The sequence below is a fragment of the Arachis stenosperma genome, chromosome 7 (genome assembly GCF_014773155.1).
Source record: "Arachis stenosperma cultivar V10309 chromosome 7, arast.V10309.gnm1.PFL2, whole genome shotgun sequence".
NCBI lineage: Eukaryota > Viridiplantae > Streptophyta > Magnoliopsida > Fabales > Fabaceae > Arachis > Arachis stenosperma.
This window is the reverse complement of record NC_080383.1, coordinates 4833316-4848695: the sequence shown is the minus strand read 5'-3', so window position 1 is coordinate 4848695 and position 15380 is coordinate 4833316. Positions and strand designations below refer to the sequence as shown.

Here is a 15380-nt window from a genome sequence, read left to right as displayed (position 1 = left end):
GCTTAGTTTTAAAGAGAATGATTTGATTCTATTTGATATTTTGAACGGTGTGAATATTGAAAAATAATTTGTTACTTGAAAATGTTTTGAAAAGAATTTGAAAAGTGGTAAGGTTGGGACCCTTGAAGGGTGGTAAAGCTTGGATTTTAGAAGAAATGCTGTCGAAATTTTATAAAACTTGAGGTTTTATTTGAAAAGTTATTTTAAAAGATTTGGTTTTGGAAAATTAAATTATTTGAGATTATTTAGTTGAGAAAAGGTGTATTCTATTTTTAAACTCGATTTATTATGAAAAATCTAATGTTTTAAATCCAATTTTGTAAGGAGATATTTTGTTTTAAGTGTTGTTTTGAGCTCGGTTTTTTTAAGAAAAAGAATCTCTGCCACAGGAGAGCAGAGAACAAGGATTTAAAGAATATATTAACTTAAAGAGATTGTCTGCCATATGAGAGCATATGTGAGAACTATTTTTCAGATGTACGCTTATTGATTTGGAAAGTCACATTGTATGCAGCATGGCCGTACGACTTAAAGTCACACTGTATGCGGCCTAACCGTACGACTTATAAGCACATTGTATGCATCTAGAAAGCCATATCTGGGACTTGTCCCTGGGTAATGTCGGGAGCGGGTAGGCAATCGACACATGAGCTCATGGCTTGCGTTAGGGATAGACATGCATAATGTCGTTTGCATATTTGCATTTGATTGCGCTTGTTTGTTTTATTTCTTTATGATTGTGCTGCTTGTCTGGTTGTGACTTGCTTGTACATTAAATTGAGTCTCTTGCTTGTACTATTTGTTTGTGAATGTATTCAAGTGATTATGAATTGACATTTGACAGAGGATTAACTATGTGGCTGAGAGACGGGTAATGTGACTAGTTTTATATTTAGAATTCCTTTTGAGTTTAGAGATTTTAAAAAGAGGTAATTAGTTAGATATAGTGGAACCAAGAGTATTTTCAAAGGGTTTGATAAAAATATAGTTTTATTGAGTAGAGTTAATTATTTGCACTTTATTTCGTTACTTTTACGGCATTCCCATTTCCTATACGTTCTCACCCCAAAATCTTCCACCCTTTCAGTGACACAGGTTTGAAGACTCAGTTTGAAGCTGCGGACGGTTATTAGCTTTATTTGAGTTAAGTTAGGAGTTGAGTTGCTTTCATAGAATTTCCTCGCCTTTGTTATTTTAGATTTTATTTTATACAGAGGGATAGGAATTGTATTCGAGTTTTATATTGAATTTATTTGTATAACGCTTATTATTATTAGTAATTATTTGAATATTAGTGTTTGAAGATCTCTTGATATGTGATTTTTAGTTAGTAAAAATAAGATTTTTTTTCTTGAATTTTCTCAAAAACTGAAACGCGATATCGACGTACAGGCTCAATAGTAAATTCATAATAAAGGAAATCAGGTTTGTAACGCCTTACTTTTGGTACGATCGTAACGTGCTAAAAGTTAGGGTGTTACACTAATCAACCATCTTGACCAACTTCTCTATCACATTTTTGAGGTCGTAATTCGTAAAAGTCATTGGTATGGTAGTCGTAGATATGGTAGTACTCGTAATACTCTTATTACCTCCCTTCTTGCCCTTAATTAAAAGTGGTGGAGGTAGCTTCTCTATGTTACAAATATTTCTGTAGACTTCAACTAAAGGAACTCTTAAGGGAGCGTAGGAGCAGTACTTTTTACATTTTCTTTTTGGTGACTGTAACTAAAAAAAAAGAAGAAGTAAGTGAAGACTCTTCCACGACTCCAGCCATTCAGCATGGTAAACACCTTCCTTGATAGCATGTTTGGCCAAGGAGTCAGCTACACAATTCGCCATTCTCTGAATCAACACTAGCTCTATCCTCCACAGATGTTGAGTAATTACACAAATCTTCTCAAGCAAGGAATTTACTTCGCTGCTAGTATAAGCAGAAAAATCTCTCAACAAAAAGAAGGTCTCAAGGCAATCAGTCTCATAATAAGCATCTTTAAAATCAGCCTCTCAAACCAACAATAATCATTTCTAAATAGCAAATAATTCACCCTAAAAAACACTGAAAGGGGAAATAATACCAACACAACCTGTCTTCCACACACCTTTCCAATCTTGGATAACACAACCGAAGCCAACAACACCATTAGCTTCAAGTTTGCTAGCATCACAATTGACCGTGACAGAGCCATGGACAGGGGGGATCCAGTCTAGAATCAAGGGAGACATGCAGGAAGCTTGTTGCAAGGTGATGAGCGGATAATTTATACGCTTTTTGGCATTGTTTTTAGTGTGTTTTTAGTATGATCTAGTTAGTTTTTAGTATATTTTTATTAGTTTTTAATTAAAATTCACTTTTCTGGACTTTACTATGAGTTTGTGTGTTTTTCTGTGATTTCAGGTATTTTCTGGCTGAAATTGAGGGACCTGAGCAAAAATCTGATCCAGAGACTGAAAAGGACTGCAGATGCTGTTGGATTCTGACCTCCCTGCACTCGAAGTGGATTTTCTGGAGCTACAGAAGCCCAATTGGCGCGCTCTCAACGGAGTTGGAAAGTAGACATCCTGGGATTTCCAGCAATATATAATAGTCCATACTTTGCCCAAGATTTGATGGCCCAAACCGGCGTTCAAAGTCACCTTCAGAATTCCCAGCGTTAAACGCCGGAACTGGCACCAAAGTGGGAGTTAAACGCCCAAACTGGCACAAAAGCTGGCGTTTAACTCCAAGAAGAGTCTCTACACGAAAATGCTTTAATGCTCAGCCCAAGCACACACCAAGTGGGCCCGAAAGAGGATTTTTATGTCATTTACTCATCTCTGTACACCCTAGGCTACTAGTTCTCTATATATAGGACCTTTTACTATTGTATTTTCATCTGGGGATCTTAGATCATCTTGAGATCTTTGAATCTTTTGATCACTGGGGGCTGGCCTCACGGCCATGCCTAGACCTTGTTCTTATGTATTTTCAACGGTGGAGTTTCTACACACCATAGATTAAGGTGTGGAGCTCTGCTGTACCTCGAGTATCAATGCAATTACTATTGTTCTTCTATTCAATTCCGCTTGTTCTTGTTCCAAGATATCACTTGTTCTTCAACTTGATGAATGTAATGATCCATGACACTCATCATCATTCTCACCTATGAACGTGTGACTGACAATCACCTCCGTTCTACCTTAGATTGGGTGAATATCTCTTGGATTCCTGATACACGATGCATGGTTGATCGCCTGACAACCGAGCGCTCGCCTGACAAACGAGCCAGCCATTCCGTGAGATCAGAGTCTTCGTGGTATAGGCAAGAACTGATGGCGGCATTCAAGAGAATCCGGAAGGTCTAACCTTGTCTGTGGTATTCTGAGTAGGATTCAATGATTGAATGACTGTGACGTGCTTCAAACTCCTGAGGGCGGGGCGTTAGTGACAGACGCAAAAGAATCACTGGATTCTATTCCGGCCCGATCGAGAACCGACAGCTGGATAGCCGTGCCGTGACAGGGTGCGTTGAACATTTCCACTGAGAGGATGGGAGGTAGCCACTGACAACGGTGAAACCCTTGCATAAGCTTGCCATGGAAAGGAGTAAGAAGGATTGGATGAAGACAGTAGAAAAGCAGAGAGACGGAAGGGACCAAGCATCTTCATACGCTTATCTGAAATTCCCACCATTGAATTACATAAGTATCTCTATCTTTATCTTTATGTTTTATTCATCATCTATACCCATTTGAGTCTGCCTGACTAAGATTTACAAGGTGACCATAGCTTGCTTCATACCAACAATCTCTGTGGGATCGACCCTTACTCGCGTAAGGTTTAATACTTGGACGACCCAGTACACTTGCTGGTTAGTTGTGCGAAGTTGTAGTGGATCACAATTTCGCATACCAAGTTTTTGGCGCCGTTGCCGGGGATTGTTTCGTGTATGGACAACTGACGGTTCATCTTGTTGCTTAGATTAGGTATTTTTTTTTCAGAGTTCTTAAGAATGAGTTCTAGAGTTTCATGATGATCTGTTGAAGTCTGGCTGGCTGTGAAGCCATGTCTAATCTTATTGGACCGAGGTTTCAACTGATCATCACAAGAGCTTGTTGATTTTTATCAATCTTGCTATTGGAGCAATGATCTGCTAAGGCTTGGCTGACATTTGCCATGTCTAGTGTTTTGGACCGAAGCTTTCTTTGAAAGCTTGGCTGGCTGTGAAGCCATGTCTAATTCCTGGACCGGAGTCTTAGACTAGCATTGCAATGATTCCTGGAATCCAAATTAAGAATTCTGAAACCTTTATTTTCTATTTTCATATAATTTTCGAAAAACCACAAAAAAATTACAAAATCATAAAAAAACCAAAAAAGATTTTATGTTTCTTGTTGAGTCTAGTGTCTCATTTTAAGTTTGGTGTCTTGCATGCATTGTTTAATTGATCTTGGTTCTATTTTCAAGTCAATAGTACAGGGAACTGAAGATTCAGAACATGCAACAGAGGAATTACACAGAAAAAGCTGGGCGTTCAAAACGTCCAGTGAAGAAGGACAGACTGGCGTTTAAACGCCAGCCAGGGTGCCTGGTTGGGCGTTTAACGCCCAAAAAGGTAGTGCATTGGGCGTTAAACGCCAGAATGTGCACCATTCTGGGCGTTTAACGCCAGGATGGCACAAGAGGGAAGATTCTGTTTTTAATTCAGATTTTTTTCAAGTTTTCAAAGTTTTTCAAAATCAAATCTTTTTCAAATCAAATCTTTTCAATCAAATGTTTTCAAAATCAATTTCTTTCCTTTTTCAAAGATACTTGCTAACAATTAATGATTTGATTGAACATTTTAAGTATGTTGCCTTTTCTGTTGAGAAAGGTTTAATATTTGAATCATATCTTTTCTTGTTAGCCAAGTCATTAATTTTAAAATCAAATCTTTTTAAAATTGTTTTCAAATCATATCTTTTCAATCATATCTTTTTAAAAGCATAATTTTTCAAACATATCCTTTTAATCACATCTTTTTCAAAAATAGTTTTCAATCATATTTTTTTCAAAAATCACTTGATTTCTTTCCCACTTTTAGTTTTCGAAAATTATCAATCAAATTTTCAAAATGTTCTTAAAATCTTTCACTTAATTTTCGAAAATTTCTTCCTCTCTTCTCATATCCTTCTATTTATGGAGTACTACTCCTTCTCAATGCACAATTCGGACTCTATCTGATTAAGTTCGAATTCTCTACTTCTTCCTTCTATTTTTCTGTTCCTCTGACACCTCAAGGAATCTCTATACTGTGACATAGATGATTCCATATTTTCTTGTTCTCTTCTCTTTCATATGAGCAGGAACAAAGACAAAGGCATTCTTGTTGAAGCTGACCCTGAACCTGAAAGGACCTTGAAGCGAAAGCTAAGAGAAGCTAAGGCACAATTCTCTGTAGAGGACCTAACCGAATTCTTCAAAGAAGAAGAACACATGGCAGCCGAAAACAACAACAATGCAAGGAAGGTGCTGAGTGACTTTACTGCACCTACTCCCGACTTCTATGGGAGAAGCATCTCTATCCCTGCCATTGGAGCAAACAACTTTGAGCTTAAGCCTCAATTAGTTTCTCTAATGCAACAGAATTGCAAGTTCCATGGACTTCCATTGGAAGATCCTCATCAGTTCTTAGCCGAATTCTTGCAAATCTGTGACACTGTCAAGACTAATGGGGTTGACCCTGAGGTCTACAGACTTATGCTATTCCCTTTTGCTGTAAGAGACAGAGCTAGAATATGGTTGGACTTACAACCTAAAGACAGCCTGAACTCTTGGGAAAAGCTAGTCAATGCCTTCTTGGCAAAGTTCTTTCCACCTCAAAAATTGAGTAAGCTTAGAGTGGAAGTCCAAACCTTCAGACAGAAGGATGGAGAATCCCTCTATGAAGCTTGGGAAAGATACAAACAATTAATCAGAAAATGTCCTTCTAACATGCTTTCTGAATGGAGTATCATAGGTATTTTCTATGATGGTCTCTCTGAACTATCCAAGATGTCTTTGGATAGTTCTGCTGGAGGATCTCTTCATCTGAAGAAGACGCCTGCAGAAGCTCAAGAACTAATTGAAATGGTTGCAAATAACCAATTCATGTACACTTCTGAAAGGAATCCTGTGAACAATGGGACAAATCAGAAGAAAGGAGTTCTTGAGATTGATACTCTGAATGCCATATTGGCTCAGAATAAAATATTGACTCAGCAAGTCAATTTGATTTCTCAAAGTCTGTCTGGAATGCAAAATGCACCTGGCAGTACTAAGGATGCTTCATCTGAAGAAGAAGCTTATGATCCTGAGAACCCTTCAATGGAAGAGGTGAATTACCTAGGAGAATCCTATGGAAACACCTATAATTCTTCATGGAGAAATCATCCAAATTTCTCATGGAAGGATCAACAGAGACCTCAACAAGGTATCAACAACAATAATGGTGGAAGAAATAGGTTTAGCAATGGCAAGCCTTTTCCATCATCTTCTCAGCAACAGACAGAGAATTCTAAGCAGAACCACTCTGACTTAGCAACCATGGTCTCTGATCTAATCAAAACCACTCAAAGTTTCATGACTGAAACAAGGTCCTCCATTAGGAATTTAGAGGCACAAGTGGGACAGCTGAGCAAGAAAATTACTGAACTCCCTCCTAGTACTCTTCCAAGCAATACAGAAGAAAATCCAAAAGGAGAGTGCAAGGCCATCAACATGGCCGAATTTGGAGAGGAAGGAGAGGAAGTGAACGCCACTGAGGAAGACCTCAATGGGCGTGCACTAGCCTCTACTGAGTTCCTCAATGAGGAACCATGGGAATCTGAGGCTCAAAATGAGACCATAGAGATTCCATTGGACCTACTTCTGCCATTCATAAGCTCTGATGAGTATTCTTCCTCTGAAGAGGATGAGTATGTCACTGAAGAGCAAGTTGCTAAATACCTTGGAGCAATCATGAAGCTAAATGACAAGTTATTTGGAAATGAGACTTGGGAGAACAAACCTCCTTTGCTCACCAAAGAACTGGATGACTTGTCTAGGAAGAAATTACCTCAAAAGAGACAAGATCCTGGGAAGTTTTCAATACCTTGTACCATAGGCACCATGACCTTCAAGAAGGCTCTGTGTGACTTAGGGTCAAATGTAAACCTCATGCCTCTCTCTGTAATGGAGAAGCTAGGGATCTTTGAGGTGCAAGCTGCAAGAATCTCACTAGAGATGGCAGACAATTCAAGAAAACAAGCTTATGGACTTGTAGAGGATGTTCTGGTGAAAATTGAAGACCATTACATCCCCGCTGATTTCATAGTCCTAGAAACTGGGAAGTGCATGGATGAATCCATCATCCTTGGCAGACCCTTTCTAGCCACAGCAAAGGCTGTGATTGATGTTGATAGAGGTGAACTGATCATTCAAGTGAATGAGGAGTCCTTTGTGTTTAAGGCTCAAGGATATCCCTCTGTCACCATGGAGAGGAAGCATGAAGAGCTTCTCTCAAGACAGAGTCAAACAGAGCCCCCACAGTCAAACTCTAAGTTTGGTGTTGGGAGGCCACAACCAAACTCTAAGTTTGGTGTTGAACCCCCACATTCAAACTCTAAGTTTGGTGTTGGGAGGTTCCAACATTGCTCTGAGCATTTGTGAGGCTCCATGAGAGCCCACTGTCAAGCTACTGACATTAAAGAAGCGCTTGTTGGGAGGCAACCCAATGTTATATTTTATCTATTTTTCTTTGTTATTTTATGTTTTCTGTAGGTTGATGATCATGAGAAGTCACAAAATCAATTGAAAAAGCAAAAACAAAATGAAAAACAGGAAGAAAAACAGCACACCCTGGAGGAAGGACCTACTGGCGTTTAAACGCCAGTGAGGCTAGCAGATGGGCGTTTAACGCCCAGTCTGGCACCATTCTGGGCGTTTAACGCCAGAAAGGGGCACCAGACTGGCGTTAAACGCCAGGAAAGGGCAAGAACCTGGCGTTAAACGCCAGAAATGGGCACCAGCCCGGCGTTTAACGCCAGCTTTGGCACAAAACGCAAATTTTCTTGCCACTTGGTGCAGGGATGACTTTTCCTTGACACCTCAGGATCTGTGGACCCCACAGGATCCCCACCAACCCCACCACCCTCTTTCTTCTTCACCCATTCACCAATCACCTCAATACCTCTTCCCCAAAAACCCTTCACCTATCAAATCCCACTATTCCCTTCACCACTCACATCCATCCTTCATAAAACCCCACCTACCTCACCATTCAAATTCAAACCACTTTCCCTCCCAAACCCACCCATAATGGCCGAACCTTACCCCTCCCCTCACCCCTATATAAACCCATCTTCACTCCTTCATTTTCACACACCCTAAACACTACTTCTTCCCCCTTTGGCCGAAACATAAGCCTCCTCCATCTCCTCCATTTTCTTCTTCTTCTACTCTCTTCTTTCTTCTTTTGCTCGAGGACGAGCAAACCTTTTAAGTTTAGTGTGGTAAAAGCATTGATTTTCGTTTTTCCATAACCATTTATGGCATCCAAGGCCGGAGAAACCTCTAGAAAGAGGAAAGGGAAGGCAAAAGCTTCCACCTCCGAGTCATGGGAGATGGAGAGATTCATCTCAAGGGTGCATCAAGACCACTTCTATGAAGTTGTGGCCTTGAAGAAGGTGATCCCCGAGGTCCCTTTTTCACTCAAAAAGAGTGAATATCCGGAGATCCGACATGAGATTCGAAGAAGAGGTTGGGAAGTTCTTACCAACCCCATTCAACAAGTTGGAATCTTGATGGTTCAAGAGTTCTATGCCAATGCATGGATCACCAAGAACCATGATCAAAGTGTGAACCCGGACCCAAAGAATTGGCTTACAATGGTTCGGGGGAAATACTTGGATTTTAGTCCGGAAAATGTGAGGTTGGCATTCAACTTGCCCATGATGCAAGGAGATGAACATCCTTACACAAGAAGGGTCAACTTTGATCAAAGGTTGGACCAAGTCCTCACTGACATTTGTGAAGAGGGCGCCCAATGGAAGAGAGATTCAAGAGGGAAGCCGGTTCAATTAAGAAGGCATGACCTCAAGCCTGTGGCTAGAGGATGGTTGGAGTTTATCCAACACTCAATCATTCCCACTAGCAATCAGTCTGAAGTTACTATAGACCGGGCCATCATGATTCATAGCATCATGATTGGAGAAGAAGTGGAAGTTCATGAGGTTATAGCCCAAGAACTCTATAAGGTGGCGGACAAGTCCTCTACCTTAGCAAGGTTAGCCTTTCCTCATCTCATTTGTCACCTCTGTTATTCAGTTGGAGTGGACATAGAAGGAGACATCCTTATTGATGAGGACAAGCCCATCACTAAGAAAAGGATGGAGCAAACAAGAGACCCCTCTCATCATGAGATCCCTGAGATGCCTCAAGGGATGCATTTTCCTCCACAAGACTATTGGGAGCAAATTAACACCTCCCTAGGAGAATTGAGTTCCAACATGGGACAACTAAGGGTGGAGCACCAAAAACATTCCATCCTCCTCCATGAAATTAGAGAAGATCAAAGAATCATGAGAGAGGAGCAACAAAGACAAGGAAGAGACATTGAGGAGCTCAAGCACTCCATAGGATCTTCAAGAGGAAGAACAAGCCGCCATCACTAAGGTGGACCCGTTCTTTAATTTTCTTGTTTTTTGTTTTTCTGTTTTTCAAATTTTAGTGCTTATGTTTATCTATGTTTGTGTCTTGTGATCATTAGTATCTTGGTGTCTATGCCTTAAAGTTATGAATGTCCTATGAATCCATCACTTTTCTTAAATAAACAAATGTTCTTAATTGAAAAAGAGAAGAATTGCATGAATTTTGAATTTTATAGCAGATTAATTATTTTGATGTGGTGGCAACACTTTTGTTTTCTGAATGTATGCTTAAACAGTGCATATGTCTTTTGAATTTGTGGTTCATGAATGTTAGCTCTTGAAAGAATGATGAAAAAGGAGACATGTTACTGAGGATCTGAAAAATCATAAAAATGATTCTTGAAGCAAGAAAAAGCAGTGAATACAAAAAAAAAAGAACGAAAAAAAAGGGGAAAAAGAGAAAAAGAAAGAAAAAAAAGAAAGAAATAAAGTTGTGATCCAAGGCAAAAAAGAGTGTGCTTAAGAACCCTGGACACCTCTAATTGGGGACTCTAGCAAAGCTGAGTCACAATCTAAAAAGGTTCACCCAATTATGTGTCTGTGGCATGTATGTATCCGGTGGTAATACTGGAAGACAGAGTGCTTTGGGCCACGGCCAAGACTCAATAAGTAGCTGTGTTCAAGAATCATCATACTTAACTAGGAGAATCAATAACACTATCTGGATTCTGAGTTCCTAAAGAAGCCAATCATTCTGAATTTCAAAGGATAGAGTGAGATGCCAAAACTATTCAGAGGCAAAAAGCTAAAAGTCCCGCTCATCTAATTGATACTGATCTTCATAGATATTTTTGGAATTCATTGCATATTCTCTTCTTTTTATCTTATTTGATTTTCAGTTGCTTGAGGACAAGCAACAATTTAAGTTTGGTGTTGTGATGAGCGGATAATTTATACGCTTTTTGGCATTGCTTTTAGTGTGTTTTTAGTATGATCTAGTTAGTTTTTAGTATATTTTTATTAGTTTTTAATTAAAATTCACTTTTCTGGACTTTAATATGAGTTTGTGTGTTTTTCTGTGATTTCAGGTATTTTCTGGCTGAAATTGAGGGACCTGAGCAAAAATCTGATCCAGAGACTGAAAAGGACTGCAGATGCTGTTGGATTCTGACCTCCCTATACTCTAAGTGAATTTTCTGGAGCTACAGAAGCCCAATTGGCGCGCTCTCAACGGCGTTGGAAAGTAGACATCCTGGGCTTTCCAGCAATATATAATAGTCCATACTTTGCCCAAGATTTGATGGCCCAAACCGGCGTTCAAAGTCACCTTCAGAATTCCCAGCGTTAAACGCCGGAACTGGCACCAAAGTGGGAGTTAAACGCCCAAACTGGCACAAAAGCTGGCGTTTAACTCCAAGAAGAGTCTCTACACGAAAATGCTTCAATGCTCAGCCCAAGCACACACCAAGTGGGCCCGGAAGAGGATTTTTATGTCATTTACTCATCTCTGTACACCCTAGGCTACTAGTTCTCTATATATAGGACCTTTTACTATTGTATTTTCATCTGGGGATCTTAGATCATCTTGAGATCTTTGAATCTTTTGATCACTGGGGGCTGGCCTCACGGCCATGCCTAGACCTTGTTCTTATGTATTTTCAACGGTGGAGTTTCTACACACCATAGATTAAGGTGTGGAGCTCTGCTGTACCTCGAGTATCAATGCAATTACTATTGTTCTTCTATTCAATTCCGCTTGTTCTTGTTCCAAGATATCACTTGTTCTTCAACTTGATGAATGTGATGATCCGTGACACTCATCATCATTCTCACCTATGAACGTGTGACTGACAACCACCTCCGTTCTACCTTAGATTGGGTGAATATCTCTTGGATTCCTGATACACGATGCATGGTTGATCGCCTGACAACCGAGCGCTCGCCTGACAAACGAGCCAGCCATTCCGTGAGATCAGAGTCTTCGTGGTATAGGCAAGAACTGATGGCGGCATTCAAGAGAATCCGGAAGGTCTAACCTTGTCTGTGGTATTCTGAGTAGGATTCAATGATTGAATGACTGTGACGTGCTTCAAACTCCTGAGGGCGGGGCGTTAGTGACAGACGCAAAAGAATCACTGGATTCTATTCCGGCCCGATCGAGAACCGACAGGTGGATAGCCGTGCCGTGACAGGGTGCGTTGAACATTTCCACTGAGAGGATGGGAGGTAGCCACTGACAACGGTGAAACCCTTGCATAAGCTTGCCATGGAAAGGAGTAAGAAGGATTGGATGAAGACAGTAGAAAAGCAGAGAGACGGAAGGGACCAAGCATCTTCATATGCTTATCTGAAATTCCCACCATTGAATTACATAAGTATCTCTATCTTTATCTTTATGTTTTATTCATCATCTATACCCATTTAAGTCTGCCTGACTAAGATTTACAAGGTGACCATAGCTTGCTTCATACCAACAATCTCTGTGGGATCGACCCTTACTCGCGTAGGGTTTATTACTTGGACGACCCAGTACACTTGCTGGTTAGTTGTGCGAAGTTGTAGTGGATCACAATTTCGCATACCACAAGGTAAAAATCTTGTGTAACTTATTCTTAGAGGCATAGATTACAGCAACCACCTTATCCGGAGCCCAATGATCTGAAGGATTGAAAATAGCCTTGTTTCTCTCCTTCCATATCCACCAAAGAGCAGAAAAGAAGCGATAAGCATTACGATTCTTATCTCTCAAAATCCAAGGTAATAAATCAAGGTTCACCTGATCATAATTCAACCTTTGCTAAATATCGCGAGACATAAGACAGTCACGAAGGCAGTGAAGCACAGTTTCAGGGTTAGAGTTGCATCGAGGACAAAGATCTGGAGAGGTAAGGCCTCTCCGAAAAAGAAAGGAAACATTAGGTAACCCTTGATGAAGAGAAAGCCAAATCAACAACTTATACTTTTCAGGAACCTTCAGTCGCCAAAACCACAATCAATTGTTTTGATCATCCCAATTTAAGTACCTCTTGCACAACCAATAATAGCCCCATTTTGAGGTGTAAACCTTTGAAAAGGATGCATTCCAAAATCAACCAGTGCTACTTCTAACTTAAAGGTCCAGATTATAGGCTAGAATATTTTGTCTCAGCTCCTCTGGAATCATGGTGCAAACCCGATTCAAATTCCAAGTGCCATTCTCCGATAAATCTTGAAGTCTTAGCTCAATATCCAAGATGTGGACAAAGGGAAAAACATCTACAAGGGACCCTTCAAATCTCCAACCATCATACCAGAAGGATTGGCGGGGTAGACCAATACTCCAGGAATAGCCATCTTGCAAGACTTGGAAGGCTTTATAAATACCCTTCCAAAAAGGAGAAGCATTATTAGAAAAAGGGAGAGTTCTCACCTCCCTATTCGAAAGGTATTTATATGTGACAAGTTGAACCCAAATTTTCTCCGAAGAGTTGTAAGGGTGTCAAATAAGCTTACCTTGAAAAGCAATATTAGACCATCGAGGATCCCTTACTCCAAGACCACCATTTTTTTAGGGGTGATTACCGTCTTTCAATTAACAAAACTCATCCCTCTCCCATCAACTTGTCCTTTCTAGAGGAATCTGCGCATCATAGAAGAGATGTCATTACAAACACCCACTAGAAAGAGAGACACTTGCATGTTATAAATAGGGATAAATGAGACCACTGAGTTGATGAGATACAATCTACCTGCTTTGTTAAGGATTTTGCCTTTCCAGCCAGCAAGACACCCTCTAATCTTGTCTAGGATGTTATTAAAAGTAGCCCTAGTCGTCCTCGAGTGACTCAAATTCACACCAAGATATCGCCCTAAGTCTTGGGTGAACCGGATGGAGATATCTCAGTGAACAAATCTTTTCTTCTATTGCTGACATTCTTGGAACACAAAACTTTAGACTTTTTAAGGTTGATCTTCATGTCCGAAAACTTTACAAAAGTTGCTAAGAGCGTTCATCACAACTTGCACTTGAGCTTTTTTTGCTTTAACAACAACAGCAGATCATCAGCGAACATAAGGTGCGATATTCTCGGACCACCTCTAGAAATAGCTACCAGGTCCCAACACCCATTGTCCATTAACTTGGAAATATAACAGGCAAGCTGCTCCATACAAATGACAAATAAATATGGGGATATGGGGTCAGGCACCCTGACGGAGCCTTCTGCTAGGAGAAAAATTTTCGAGTCTAGAACCATTCCAAATGATGGATAGAGAAGAAGCTTTGACACAAGACATAATAAGCCTGACCGAGGGAGCAGGAAAACTAAAACTCGTCAGGAAATGCTCAAGAAACCGCCAGTCAACTCTATCATATGCTTTTTTTAAATCCATCTTAAAGGTCAGCATACCTTTTTTTTTACTTCGTATGCTTCATAAAATGCAGTACTTCTTGAGCAATAATGATATTATTCGGTGTACCCCTTTCCGGGATAAAACCACTCTGGAGGGGGCTGATGATCTCTTTCAAGAAGGGTCGTAAGCGATTAACCAACACCTTCGTAATGACTTTGTATACCACATTACATAGGCTAATGAGCTTGAAATCCTTTATAAACGTTGGCGCTTCTATCTTAGGAATCAAAATAATGAGTCTCCATAAATTTTGGGTTAAGGTAACCACCCGCAAAAGCTATTCTAACCAAATTCCAGACATCCGCTCCAATAATATCCTAAACCCTTAAAGGAGCTCATGCCAAAGACAGCCACTTTGACCTCGAAGAAAGAGACCGGAGCAGTACTTTTTACTTTGACTAAATGAATCATCATCCCGTTTTCTCTATATTTATTTTTATTGTGACCATTGTTATCCCAACCTTCCCTTTCATCCCGAGTTTGTTAGGGCTTCTTTAATTGTGCAGCTTCTTCTATGTTAATATATTTTTCTACACGTACTTGTATGTTTGCTATGGAAGTTGAATGACGTTTAGAGATGAATTTGAAAATGGTTAATTTCGCAGGCCATTTATCAATCCCATGATGGCCATTTCAGTAGAAAGATGACGTATCTCCAAACACATTTTGTTGTAATATTCTATGTATGTCCTAAAGAATGTCTCTGTTGATGATGTAGCATTACGTAATTAGATGCACCAATAAAATTACTTTATATGAACAAATGTTGTTATCATCATGCTTGATTCCCACAGTAGTCATGACTCATGAATATACATTAATGTGAATATACACTTTTGCAATAGTTTCATTAATTTTAATGATTTTCATACTTCGGAGATCAACTGTAGTTATCATCATTATTAATTCCCGCAATGATTATGATTCTACATTCACGTAATACACAATATGCATTTAGTTTCATTAATCAAAATAAAGACAAATAGTATTTTTCCTATTAATTGTGAAGTAAAGAAGGAAAGAACCATTATTATTAATTAAATATAAAAGTGGGGACAACTCAAACACAAATTCAAATTTAATCAAAATGAAAATGAGTGTCAAATGAAGACCTGAAGCTGATACCAGACCTTCATTGCTCGCACTTCTTTTCAACAACTAAATTTACTCACTCACTTGGTAGTTGGCCCATTGAAGGGAAAGAGACAACTACACAGCTAACAAAATTAGAAAGAAAACAAAACATAATAGTTTTCTTTTCTCCTTTTTATGTCAACCGAACTACTAGTATCTAAGTCTTGCTACTAAGAATTTGACTAATTTTCAACCCAACCCAACATGGTTTTCCATAAAAGGGATGA

At 39.6% G+C, this 15380-nt stretch overlaps 1 non-coding gene across 1 annotated transcript; it reads right to left on the bottom strand.

Moving 5' to 3' along the window:
- Positions 1 to 5851: 5851 nt before the first annotated feature.
- LOC130942631 (small nucleolar RNA R71) lies at positions 5852 to 5959 on the bottom strand. The gene has a single exon (XR_009071196.1). It is a non-coding gene; the product is annotated as a small nucleolar RNA R71 (small nucleolar RNA).
- Between the last annotated feature and the right edge of the window lie 9421 nt (positions 5960 to 15380).